The following is a 12,390-nucleotide window of genomic DNA, read 5'->3' as shown; positions in this document are numbered from 1 at the left end:
AAAATTATTTGTGATTTTAAATTAAATTTTAAGTGTATTTAGAGTAGTATTTGTATATTGTTAGCAATATTATAAAAAGATTATGATAACTGTAGTGCCATCCTCACACTTTTCGGGCTAGATGTGCTTTCTGACCATGGTGCACCAGTTCTTCGGCTCCGGGTTTACGCTTCTGTCATGCTTGCTTGTCACCCAGGCATTGGTGTAGAACTCTTACACCATCAACACTCCAACCTCAGTTATGGGGTTGGCCAGAACTTTTCAACTCCGTCTCAGAATCTGGAATAGGATCTCCGAGTATTCATCATCCTTCAAGCTAAAGAGGACTTCGAAAATCACCCTCTTTCTCCTCACCACCGCATAAAAATGATTTTGATGGGTCTTGGAAAAGAATCGTGTGAAATTCCATGGATTGGAAGTGGGGGCTTTCTCCTTTCTTTTTCTTGAGGATTCTCCATTTTGGGTGCAATGGAGGTAAGAATGAAGAAGGACAAAGCGGAGCGCCCAACACCAAAGTTAAAAGTTTTGTTTGTCCCCTGAGCAAAATAAAAATAGAAAATAAGAAAAAGAGAAGAAAATAGAAGAAAGAGATTGGGGGGGGGGGAAGAAGGGAAAAGATGAAGGAAAGGAAGTGTGTATGGTGAAATGTAAGTAAGAGAAAAAGAGAAGTGGGAGCTGTGGTAAAAGTGGAAGAAGAATGGGATATTTATAGGTGGAGGTGGGTGGGTTTCGGTTATGCGGGGGGAAGGGTGGGAGGAAATTGAATTTGAATGTGGGTTGTTGGAAAGAAAGATTGATGGAAAAGATGAGAGGGGATTGGGTGGAGTGGGAGGTGGGTTGAGTGAATCTAGGGATTTGATGGAAGATAAGATGGTTGAATGTGGATAAAAAAGTGGGGTAAAGAGGAGAGAAAATGGAAAAGATTGAGTGGTGAAGTGGTTGAGAGTTGGGTGTTGGTTTGGCCTTTAACGCCACCAGGGGGTCACCCCCCCTCTCTCTCTCTCTCTCTCTCTCTCTTGCTCCTGGCATTTAACACCCTACGGGGATCAAATTTTGATGTTGAAATGCTCCTTTTTTGACGTGAAACATCCAAAGTCTTAGCTCCTCTCCCGGTGCTGAACCTAGACTGGCGTTTGGCGCCACTAGGGGGTCTCCTCCAGGGTGTGTTGTTTTTCCTCCTAAGTCTTCCTATTCTTGTTCTAAGTGCTATGCATGATCATAAATGTTATAAAAACTAGAAAAACTATGGAAATTAATATAAAAGAAAATGATATGAAATCAAATTCAAATGACTGAATGAAAATTGAAATGAAGCACAAGTAAACTAAAGGATACGTATGGTTGGGTTGCCTCCCAATAAGCGCTTCTTTATCATCATTAGCTTGACGGACAGTTCCTCTACAGAGGGTTATAGGGGCTCAGATCTTCACCCCTTATTGTGAACTTCTTTCTTGTGCTCTCATAAATCAGCTCAACATGCTCCAGAGACAGGATTCTGTTCACAGTGTGTGGTATGACTGAACTCTGAGTAAAGACCACTCTCATGCCAAGTGAGAAGTCCTCAGTAGGAATCTTCTTATTTCTCCAGCCTTTGGGTACTTTCTTCTTGGGGCCTCCTCTATCTTTGGCGGGTGGTGAGTGTCCAATACCAAACTTAGACTTGATGTCAAGGGATACTTTATGGCTTTCCACCAAGTGAGAAGGCTTGAGCACAAAGCACTGCATACTAGTACCTCCTTTGTTAGAGAATGGTAGAGGTTTGAAAATTTTGAACAGTATATAGTCCTCCCAGAGCCTCAGAACCAACTCTCCTCTCTCCACATCAATCAGAGCTCTCCCAGTTGCTAGGAATGGCCATCCTAGGATGATAGAATCATCTGTCCCCTCTCCGGTATTAAGTATCACGAAGTCTGCGGGGAGGTAAAGGTCTTCAACCTTTAATAGTACATTCTCCACCAATCCATATGCCCTCTTTAAAGACTTGTTCGCCATCTCCAGTGAAACTCTTGTGAGTTGCACCTCTTGGATCCCCAGCTTCTTCATCACAAAAAGAGGCATCAGATTTATGCTTGATCCAAGATCGCACAATGCCTTCTCAAATGTGATGGTCCCTATGGTACAGGAAATTTGAAAGTTTCCAGGGTCTGACAGCTTCGGAGGTAGCTTCTTTTGCACTAATGCACTGCACTCCTCGATCAGAACCACAGTCTCATCTCCCTTCAAGGCCTTCTTCTCAGAGAGTACGCCTTTCAAACAGGCCATATAGCTAGGGAGGCATCTTCTCCAATAGCTCTGCAAAAGGAATATTGATTTGTAACTTTTTGAAGACTTCTAAGAACTGAGACAGCTGCTCATCCTTGGTCTTCTTTTGCTCTTCCTGAGGGAGTGTTACTTTAGGCTCTTATGCCACGAATGGGGCGTGTAACAGGGGGCTTTCAGCCTCTTCTTGAGCCTTTTTTTCCTTCAGTTCTTTAGCGATGTGCACCTCCTTCGGCTTTGCCTCCTTAGCCATGATGAAGGCCTTACACTCTTCTCTTGGATTCACCTCTGTGTTGCTTGGAAGAGTGTTAAGAGGTCTCTCATGTGTCCTCTTTTTCAACTGAGCCACTTGTACTTCCAAGTTCCTAATTGAAGCTCTCGTCTCTTGCATAAAACTGTGAGTGGTCTTGGAAAATTCAGAGACTATTTTGGCCAAGTCAAAATTGTCTTGAGAGGGTCCTTATTGCTGCTGAGAGGGGTAAAACTACCTGTCGTTAGACCTATTCTGATTAGTTCCACCCTGATTATTGTGGAAGCCCTATTGGGGTCTTTGTGGTTGCTCCCTCCATGAAAAGTTAGGGTGATCCTCCATCTCTGATTGAAAGTATTGGCATAGGGATCATTATTAGAGTTTCTAGAGGAATTTTTCATGTAATTAACTTGCTTAGTAGTGGGTTGAGCATAGCCACCAGCGTCCCCTTGGATGTAGCTTCCAGTCATATCATAGGATGCATCTTAATGGTTGACTGCTGAAACTTGCATCTCAGTCAAGTGTTGAGAGATCATGCTAATCTACTGGGACATGATCTTGTTTTGAGCCAAGATGGTGTCCAGTGTATCCGCCTCTATGACTCCTCTCGTTTGAGTAGTCCTAGTGTTCACAGGGTTCTTCTTTTTCGTGTGTAGAGAACCACCTGCAGAGTGATCCAATGATATATTGACCATCTCAGAGAGGCCATCATAAAAGATCTGCAGCCTGGTCTAATCTGAAATCATGTCAGGAGGGCATCTCCTGATCATCTGCTTGTATCTCTCCCAAGCCTCATAGAGAGTGGTGCACGAATTCCCATGCTTCGTACAATTGAACCAACAAATACACTGGGTCGTCCAAGTAAAACATGAGCAAGTCAGGGTTGATCCCACGAGGATTGTGGTTTGAAGCAAGCTATGGTTATCTTGTAGGTCTTAGTCAGGCGGATAGAAGAGTTGGTTTGATTTTGAAGATGGAATTACAATGTTTAATTACATAAAAGGAATAAAGGGTATAAAATACTTTGTGAATGGAATTATAATCAGGGATAAAAAGATGGTTAAGGCTTGGAGTTGCTTTGTCCTTCTGAAATAACTCTGGTCTTACTGTCTTCTACAATTGTGAATGATTTCTTCAATGGAAGGTTGTATGTGATCAACGCCTTTCTTGAGAGGTTGTCAATGCTCCTCCAGATCTGAACACCAGGGTTAGTGCGCATCCAGTCTGATTGAGGATGAAGCTTCGTCAGTCCATTCTCCTTAATGATTGTTGAGTTAAGAAATTAACTAAATTAATTAGTGATGATAAATATTTTTTTGGGCAAAATAAATAATTAGTGTTGAGTATTAATAATTATATGTTGCTAATTATTTATAAAATGTTGTAGGCCATAATTTGAATTATAGCCCAAATGGAATGGAAAATAAAACAAGGCTGATGGGTTAATGAAATAAACAAAGCCCAAAAGAAAGCAAAGCTGAAAAGTCAAATGGGCCAAGCAAATTACAACCCGATCTAAGCCCGAGTTGATATTTAGCAAGCAAATTCCCTCTCACTTGCTTTCACCAACTCAACGTTCCTTTTTCTCTGACCATGTCAAATAACAAAACTCAGAAAAGTAAGAAAGAGAAAGAGAAAGCTTCTTCCATAAGGAGATCATCAAAGAAGCAAGAAAGAGAAAGTCCAAGCTTGAAACTCAGAAGTCTAATCAACCATTTCAAACCAAATCAAGCTTAGGTTAAAGGTAACCCATTTTCTTTTACATGCAACACACTTTCTTCTCTTCATCTTCAACTCTCTGTATCTCCATTTTGGGCAATATGGAAAAGAGGATTTTTGTTCCTCTTTGCTGTGAATCCATGGTCTCAAACATGTCTTAGGGACCAAGTTGGTTTTCAAGGGCTCAGATCAAGTTGACCATTAGAAGACTCTTATGGTTGTTGCTTTATGGCTTTCGGTCAAGATGAAGAAGTCAGAAGCAAAGTTTCTACTCTAAGGTTTAATGGAAAAAAGTAAATCTGTGGGTTGGTAAAGCTCAAGGCTCAAGGTGTTGACCTTGGAAGAAGAACCCAGCAACATGCAAGGAGATAAAAGAGGTTTGCTGTTCATTCAGAAACCAAGGAGAGAAAACCAGTGAATAGAGGTTTTGTTCTGAGAAAGCTCTTTGAAGAAGTTCAACTAACTGGACAGTGTAACCTAATCAAAGGTGCATTCCGCCAGTATGAAGAACTGAATCAGAGGCTTGCTAATCTGGTTTTTCGCATAGCACAGAGGCCATTGATGAAGTCAATCTCCTTTATGTTTTACTGATTGTAATGTACTTTTCTAAGTTTATCTTTCTGTAATTTCTTATGAGAAAAGGCATTGTGAGAAAGCTTAAGAAAAAGCCATGAGTGGAAAAAGGCTGAGAGAAATACTTGAGAGAAAAGCCTAGAGTTATTTTCTAATTTCTTTAGGTTGGTTAAGTGTCTTGTATCTTGAACCTATAAGGTATCCCTTTCTTAGTTGGGTTAGCACTAAGAGTGAATAGTTAGGTATTAGCATAGCCAATGTCAAGTTAGGTTAGAACTTGAGTGTGAAAGGATTGGGTCAATCCTGTGAAATTGGTGTATGTAATACTGTTAACTATAGTGAAAATTCTTCCACTGTTGTGGAGGAGACTGGATGTAGGTTGCATAGCACAAGGCAACCGAACCAGGATACATGCTGGTGTTAGCTTTTTCTTCTCTGCTACGTTCTGTTTTCTGATATTCATGAGACAAAAATAAATTATCTCATAAATTTCTGCTGCTGAGTTCAAACAGAATCAGAATTAAAAGTTTATTTAAAAAGGATCATAACAGCAATTAAAAGAAAGGCATAGATTCAACCCCCCTTCTCTAAGCCTACCACAACCTTCAATTGGTATCAGGAGCTAAGGTCTCAAGAATTAAGCTTAACCGCTTGGAGTAAAGATCCAATGGCGAATAACTTGGGCACAACCACAGTTGCCTACACCCTCACTGAAGGCCAGTCAAACAACCGGCCACCTTTCTTCAATGGGAAGAACTACTCCTACTGGAAAAAAGGATAAGGATTTTCATCCAATCCATTAACTACAACATATGGAAGATTGTTGTGAGCGGTCCCAAGATCCCAACAAAAACAAGTGCTGATGGAGTGGTGACTCCAAAAGAAGAAGCTGAATGGAATGAAGATGATAAGAAGAAGATAGAGCTGAATGCTAAAGCAATCAACCTTTTTCACTGTGCTATTAGCTTTGAAGAGTACCGGAAGGTGTCTAGATGTAAGACAGCCAAAGAAATTTGGGAAAAACTCCAGGTTACACACGAAGGCACTAAACAAGTCAAAGAAACGAGGATTGATATGCTGCGAAAAAAGTACGAGATGTTTAGCATGAAGGATGGAGAAAGCATTGATGAAGCATTTGAAAGATTCTCAATCATAATCAACAACCTTGATGCTATGGGTACAAACTATGCAGAACAAACCTTGGTGAGAAAACTCCTTAGAAGCCTTACAAAAGAATGGGAAAACACTGCCACTGTCCTAACCGAGAGTAACAACATAAGTCCCATAACCTATGATGAGCTGAGAGGAAAACTCCTTGCCTATGAAGCCACACACACAAACACAGACTCAAAGAAAAAGGGAATAACCCTCAAGTCACAAATAGAACTGAAAGAGAGTGAGTTTAGTGATGGTATTTCAGATGACGAGCTTTTGTTTTTTGCTAGGAGATTTAGAAGGATGATGAAGAACAAGGGCAAATACAAGGGTTCGAGTTCAAAGGAGCACAAGATCGACTTGAGCAAGGGGACGTGCCATCATTGCAAGGAGGCTAGACATTTCAAGCTAAACTGTCCAAAGCTTAAAAAGGAGGACAAAGGAAAGAAGGAAAGGAAGAGAGTACTCATGGCAGCTTGGGAGGATCTTGAGAACGACTCAAATGAAGAAGAAGAATCTGTAGGAGATGACAAAGACTGCTTCATGGCTGGAAACAACAATCTTGATGAGGTAAATTATTATGATTTGACCATTGAGGACTTGCATGCTATTATTGATGATCTCACTTTAAACACCTCAAAACTCCTTGCAAATACAATAAATGCAGATCTGAAAGAGATGTGTTAAGAGCTAAAAATAATTTTTTAAAAGAAAAAGTGAAGAAAACTGAATGTGCTTTGGACATCATTGAAGAAAACAGATTTCTAAAATCTGAACTTGAAAAATTAAAAGGAAAGCACATTGTGGATCCTTCTGATGAGTTAATTGCTGAAAATGAAAGATTAAATGATATGATTAAAAGGCTGAATGGTGACTTAGCAAAATTTGCTCAAGGTTCTAGCAACTTGGACAAATTACTTGCAAGTCAAAGACCATTGTTTAAAAAATTTGGTTTAGGCTACATAGCCAAGGAAGATGCAGTTTCTAATACTTCCTCTATAAAATTTGTGGCTTTTTTATCAAATACCAAATCCATACCAAACAAATCGGGTATTGGATATATTTCAACTTTTGAAGAAAAATTTGATGAAGTATACACAAGTGAAACTGAACCTTCACCAAGAAATGACCCAAGTTCAAACCGGTCAGGGTTGGGTTACATTTCAAAAAATGAGGCTACTTTCAAGAAACTATTTTTCTACAACAAAACCTCATTTTTGAAAAATCCAAAGAGTTTTAAAAATTTTGGTGAAAACATTTTTGCAAAGAGGAACAATTATAACAAAAATCAGTTTGTTAAAAGAAATGCATCTCCTCCAAAAACCAGAAAATTTCAACCATTTAATCACTTCAAGCAATTTAACTCACCTAAATTTCAGCGACACACATCAGAAAATCATTGTGTTAATTGCAAGAAAGTTGGTCACTCATATGAACAATGCTTCATTGAAAAGAGAGTTGTAGGAAACAAAGTCTACAATGTTGTTTGTGATTTCAATGCACTTGGGCAACCAAGATGGATTAACTTCAAAGGATCCAAATTAATTTGGATATCTAAGGCTACTTGACATGCAGATTTTAACTTCAAAGGATCCAAATTAATTTGGATATCTAAGGCTACTTGAAACTCATCATGCAGATTTGCCTAGCATCCAAGAACAAAAAGGACATGTGGTACATGGATAGTGGATGTTCAAGGCACATGACTGGAAGGTCTACCTACTTCATCAAACTAAATAAGTATGATAGAAGTTTTGTGACCTTTGGAGATGATGGTAAAGGTAAAATCATTGCTATTGGAAAAGTAGGTAATGAGCAATCTACTTTCATTGATGATGTACTTTTGGTATGTGGTTTGAAGCACAATCTTTTGAGTATAAGTCAGCTGTGTGATTTAGGATATTTAGTGACTTTCAAAAGATTTGAATGCTGTGTTGTTAATGAAAAGACAAATGAAGTAATGTTTGTTGCCAAGCGTTTTAATAATATGTATGGACTCACTCTTGATGAACTAAAAGATCAAAATGTAGCTTGTCTTCACTCTAAAGAATCTGAAAAGTGGTTATGGCACAAGAGATTGGGCCATGCAAGTATGTTTCAAATAAATAAACTTGTAAAGAAAGAATTAGTAAGAGGTCTTCCTTTGATAAAGTTTGACAAAGACATCACTTGTGATGCTTGCCAAATGGGAAAACAAACAAAAAGTTCTTTTAAACCAAAGGAAGACATATCTACTAAAAGACCACTTGAGTTGCTACACATTGATTTATTTGGTCCAACAAGAACTCAAAGCCTAGGTGGTAAACATTATGGTTTAGTAATTGTTGATGACTATACTAGGTTTGGTTGGGTTTTATTTCTTGCACATAAAAATGAAGCCTTTCCGGCCTTTGAACCTTTTTGCAAGAAAATTCAAAATGAAAAGGATTTGAAAATCTCTTCTATAAGAAGCGATCATGGAACTGAATTTGAAAATAATTTATTTGAATCTTTTTGTGAGGAATTTGGAATATCTCACAACTTCTCTTGTCCAAGAACACCACAACAAAATGGAGTTGTGGAAAGAAGAAATAGAAGCATACAAGAGATGACAAGAGCTATGCTTTGTGAGAGTAATGTTCCAAAATTCCTTTGGGCTGAAGCGGTTAACATGGCTTGCCACATTTTGAATAGAATAATCATAAGGAAATTTTTGAAGAAAACCCCTTATGAACTTTGGAAAGGCTACCCACCAAACTTAGATTACTTGCACATCTTTGGATGCAAATGTTTTGTTTTAAATAACAAAGAAAATTTGGGAAAAATTGATCCAAAGGCTTATGAGTGTTTGTTTGTAGGATATTCCACAACTAGTAAAGCATATAGGGTTTATCATCAAGATGCTAGGATTATTGAGGAATCCATACATACTACATTTTGTGATACTAACTTGGTGCAAAGTATTTTGAAAGATTATGATGCAGGAAATCAAGCTCAAAAGGAAGATGAAACCACTTAAAATCATGAAAAAGAAAATTCTGGTCAAACTGAACCAGAAACTGCAACTGCTGAAAATTCGAGAGACAATTACATTTTGTCTCATGAATCTGAAGGAAATCCTAGAAACAGCAGCACCCAGAATCCCTTGGTGACTGAATCTGTCACCAAGTCCACCAGACCTCGTGAATGGAGGTTCTTGAAAAACTATCCCGAGAAATTTGTCATTGGGGACGTTTCTCATGGAGTGCAAACACGGTCCTCCACTAGAAAGGCAAATGAAGGATCAAACATTGCCCTTCTTTCACAAATAGAGCCTCAAAACATCAAGGAAGCACTTAGTGACCCCTCCTGGGTTAAAGCTATGGAGGATGAGCTTCTTGAGTTTGAAAAGAACCAAGTATGGACTTTGGTTCCAAGGCCAAGTGGAAAGAAAGTGACCGGTACCAAGTGGATATTTCGGAACAAGTTGGGAGAAGATGGTAGCATTGCAAGAAACAAGGCAAGGCTAGTGGCTCAAGGATATGACCAAGAAGAAGGAATAGACTTTGATGAATCCTTTACCCCTGTTGCCCGAATGGAAGCCATAAGACTTCTCTTAGCCTATGCTGCATTTTGTGGTTTTAAATTATATCAAATGGATGTGAAATGTCCATTTTTGAATGGTGTGATAGATAGAGAGGTGTATGTGGAGCAGCCTCCTGGTTTTGAAAATAAAGAGCATTCTAATCATGTTTTCAAATTATCTAAAGCTCTCTATGGTTTAAGGCAAGCTCCTAGAGTTTGGTATGAGAGACTTAGCTCCTTTCTTTTGAAAAATGGTTTTCAAAGAGGCACCACTGACACAACTCTATTTATCAAGAATTCTAATGATTCTTTTATTCTAGTCCAAATATATGTTGATGACATTATTTTTGGATCAGCCAATGAATCCCTTTATTCTGAATTTGGAAAGCTCATGACAAGTGAATTTGACATGAGTATGATGGGTGAACTTAATTTTTTCCTTGGGCTGCAAATTAAACAAACTAAAAAAATATTTTCATTCATCAAGAGAAGTATGCCAAGGAATTAGTTAAGAAATTTGGTATGGAAAATGCCAAACCCATGGGAACTCCCATGCATCCTAATTCAAAATTAGATAAGGGAGAAACTGAGAAAGATGTTGATGAGACTAGGTATAGAGGAATGATTGGTTCTCTTATGTACTTAACTTCCTCTAGACCCGATATTATGCAAAGTATTGGAGTGTGTTCTAGGTTCCAATCCAAACCAAAAGAGTCACATCTTTCTGCAGTTAAGATGATCATTAGATATGTTCATGGCACATCCAACTTTGATCTTTGGTATCCTAAGATTGATGATTTTTCTGCAGTTGGTTATTGTGATGCAGATTTTGCTGGTGATAGAGTTGATAGAAGGAGCACTTCAGGCTTATGTTGCTTCCTTGGGAAGTCCTTGAATGTTTGGTCAAGTAAGAAACAGCCAACAGTGGCTCTATCCACTGCTGAGGCTGAGTATATAGTTGCTTCTTCATGTTGTTCTCAGCTTTTATTGTTAAAAACACAGCTTGCCGATTACAAATTAAATGCTAAAAATATTCCCTTGATGTGTGAAAATATGAGTGCCATTAATATTTCTAAAAATTCCAGTTTTGCACTCTAGGAATAAACATATTGAAGTGAAGTTTCACTCAATAAGAGAGTGATGTATGGAAAACGATCCAACACAAAACTCACCGGCAAGTGTACCGGGTCGCATCAAGTAATAATAACTCACATGAGTGAGGTCGATCCCACAGGGATTGAAGGATTGAACAATTTTAGTTTAGTGGTTGATTTAGTCAAGCGAATCAAGATTTGGTTGAGTGATTTGTAATTTGCAGAAACTAAATTGCATGAAAAGTAAAGGGGAAGGGGAGATTTGCAGTAAACTAAAGAGTAGGAAGGTAAAAGTGCTGAATCTTAAAGTGCACGTAATGTAAATTGCAGAAACTTAGATTGCAAGTAATGTAAATGGCTGAAGCTTAAAGTGCAAGAAATGCAAATTGCTTGAATCATAAAAGGAATTGGGAATTGGGATTGCAGAAATTAAACGAGAACAAGTAAATTGCATTAAACATAAAAGAGAAAATTTAATTGCAGTGAAGTAGATCTTAAACAGAAGAGTAAAATGCCTTGAAGAATTTAAAAACAGAAAAGCAATGCTTAATTTGCAGTAATTTAAAAGTGGTTCAAGATCTCAAGAGTGGAAGAGACTAGATAACAAGTCTAGATCTCAAATCCTTCCTTGATCCAACAAGAACAATTGTAAAAGAAAAAAAGAAAAGTAAATTGCAGAAAGAGTGGAAGAAGAAGCAATGAACAGAAAATGAAATTCAATTATGCAGAAAATTAAAGAAGAGATCTCAAGGTGAGATTGAAACAGAAGTTCTTCAATTCTTCACCCAAGATCCAAAGCAAGAAAATTAAAGAGTGCTCAAGCAAGAACAAGGAAGAAGAGAGATCAATTCCCCTTTCCAATTCTCTGAAATCTAAATTCAATTACAAAAAGCTTAAATTGAAAATGAGAGTTCAAAGAAAAATTCAAAGTAAAGTCTCCGGATCCTAATTACATCAAACTAACTCCTATTTATACACTTTCTATTCTTGGATATTGGAATTTGGATGGGCTTTTGATTTGGTGAAGATTTGAATTTAATTGGATTTTTGATTGATTTTTCAGCCCATGAGTAATTTGCCTCCAGGGGGATGCTCAGCTCACAAAGTGAGCTGAGCTTTGAGACTTGGTGTGGGGAGGCCTTGCGTGCTGTTGCTTGGGGGAGGCATCAGGGGAAAGCTCAGCTCACAAAGTGAGCTGAGCATTGGTGCCTTGGTGCACAAAATTGTTGCGCGCTGTGTGTTCCTGGACCGTGTCATATGTTGCGCGCTCCACTCCCTCTGGCCGTGTCATATGTTGCGTGAAATGCACCAAGGGTAGCGCTCAGCTCTCCAAGTGAGCTGAGCCTTGGGGTATCCAAGGGAAGGTCCTTAGTTCGAAACTTGCTGAGTGCATGCGCTGCCCATTTCTTTGGTTTCCTTGCTCCTTGCTTCCTCAAGGTGCTGAGTTCGAATCTTGGAGGATGCATTTGGCCATTTTTGGCTTATTTTCTCTTGTGAGTAGCGCTCCCCCCATCTCCTTTGGTCATGGGTTCAAACCTTGGAGAATGCACTTGCAACTTATTTTCTTTGAATTATTTCTTGTGGGCTCTCGATAATGCTCACTTTGTGAGCTGAGCTTGGTCTTTCCTTTCCTTGTTTCTTGGCCTCATATTGTGCTCAGCTCACAAAGTGAGCAGAGCTTTGTGCCTTGGTCCCTTGAGAGAGAATGTAGCGCTCCCTTGGTGAGCTTGGTGCTCTTGGAGAGAGCTTCATGGTTTGTTGCGCCACACTTCCTCCTTTCTTGGGCCACACTTCTTA

Source organism: Arachis ipaensis, chromosome B08 (assembly GCF_000816755.2).
Source record: "Arachis ipaensis cultivar K30076 chromosome B08, Araip1.1, whole genome shotgun sequence".
In the NCBI taxonomy this organism is placed as follows: domain Eukaryota; kingdom Viridiplantae; phylum Streptophyta; class Magnoliopsida; order Fabales; family Fabaceae; genus Arachis; species Arachis ipaensis.
Note: the sequence above shows the minus strand (reverse complement) of the source record.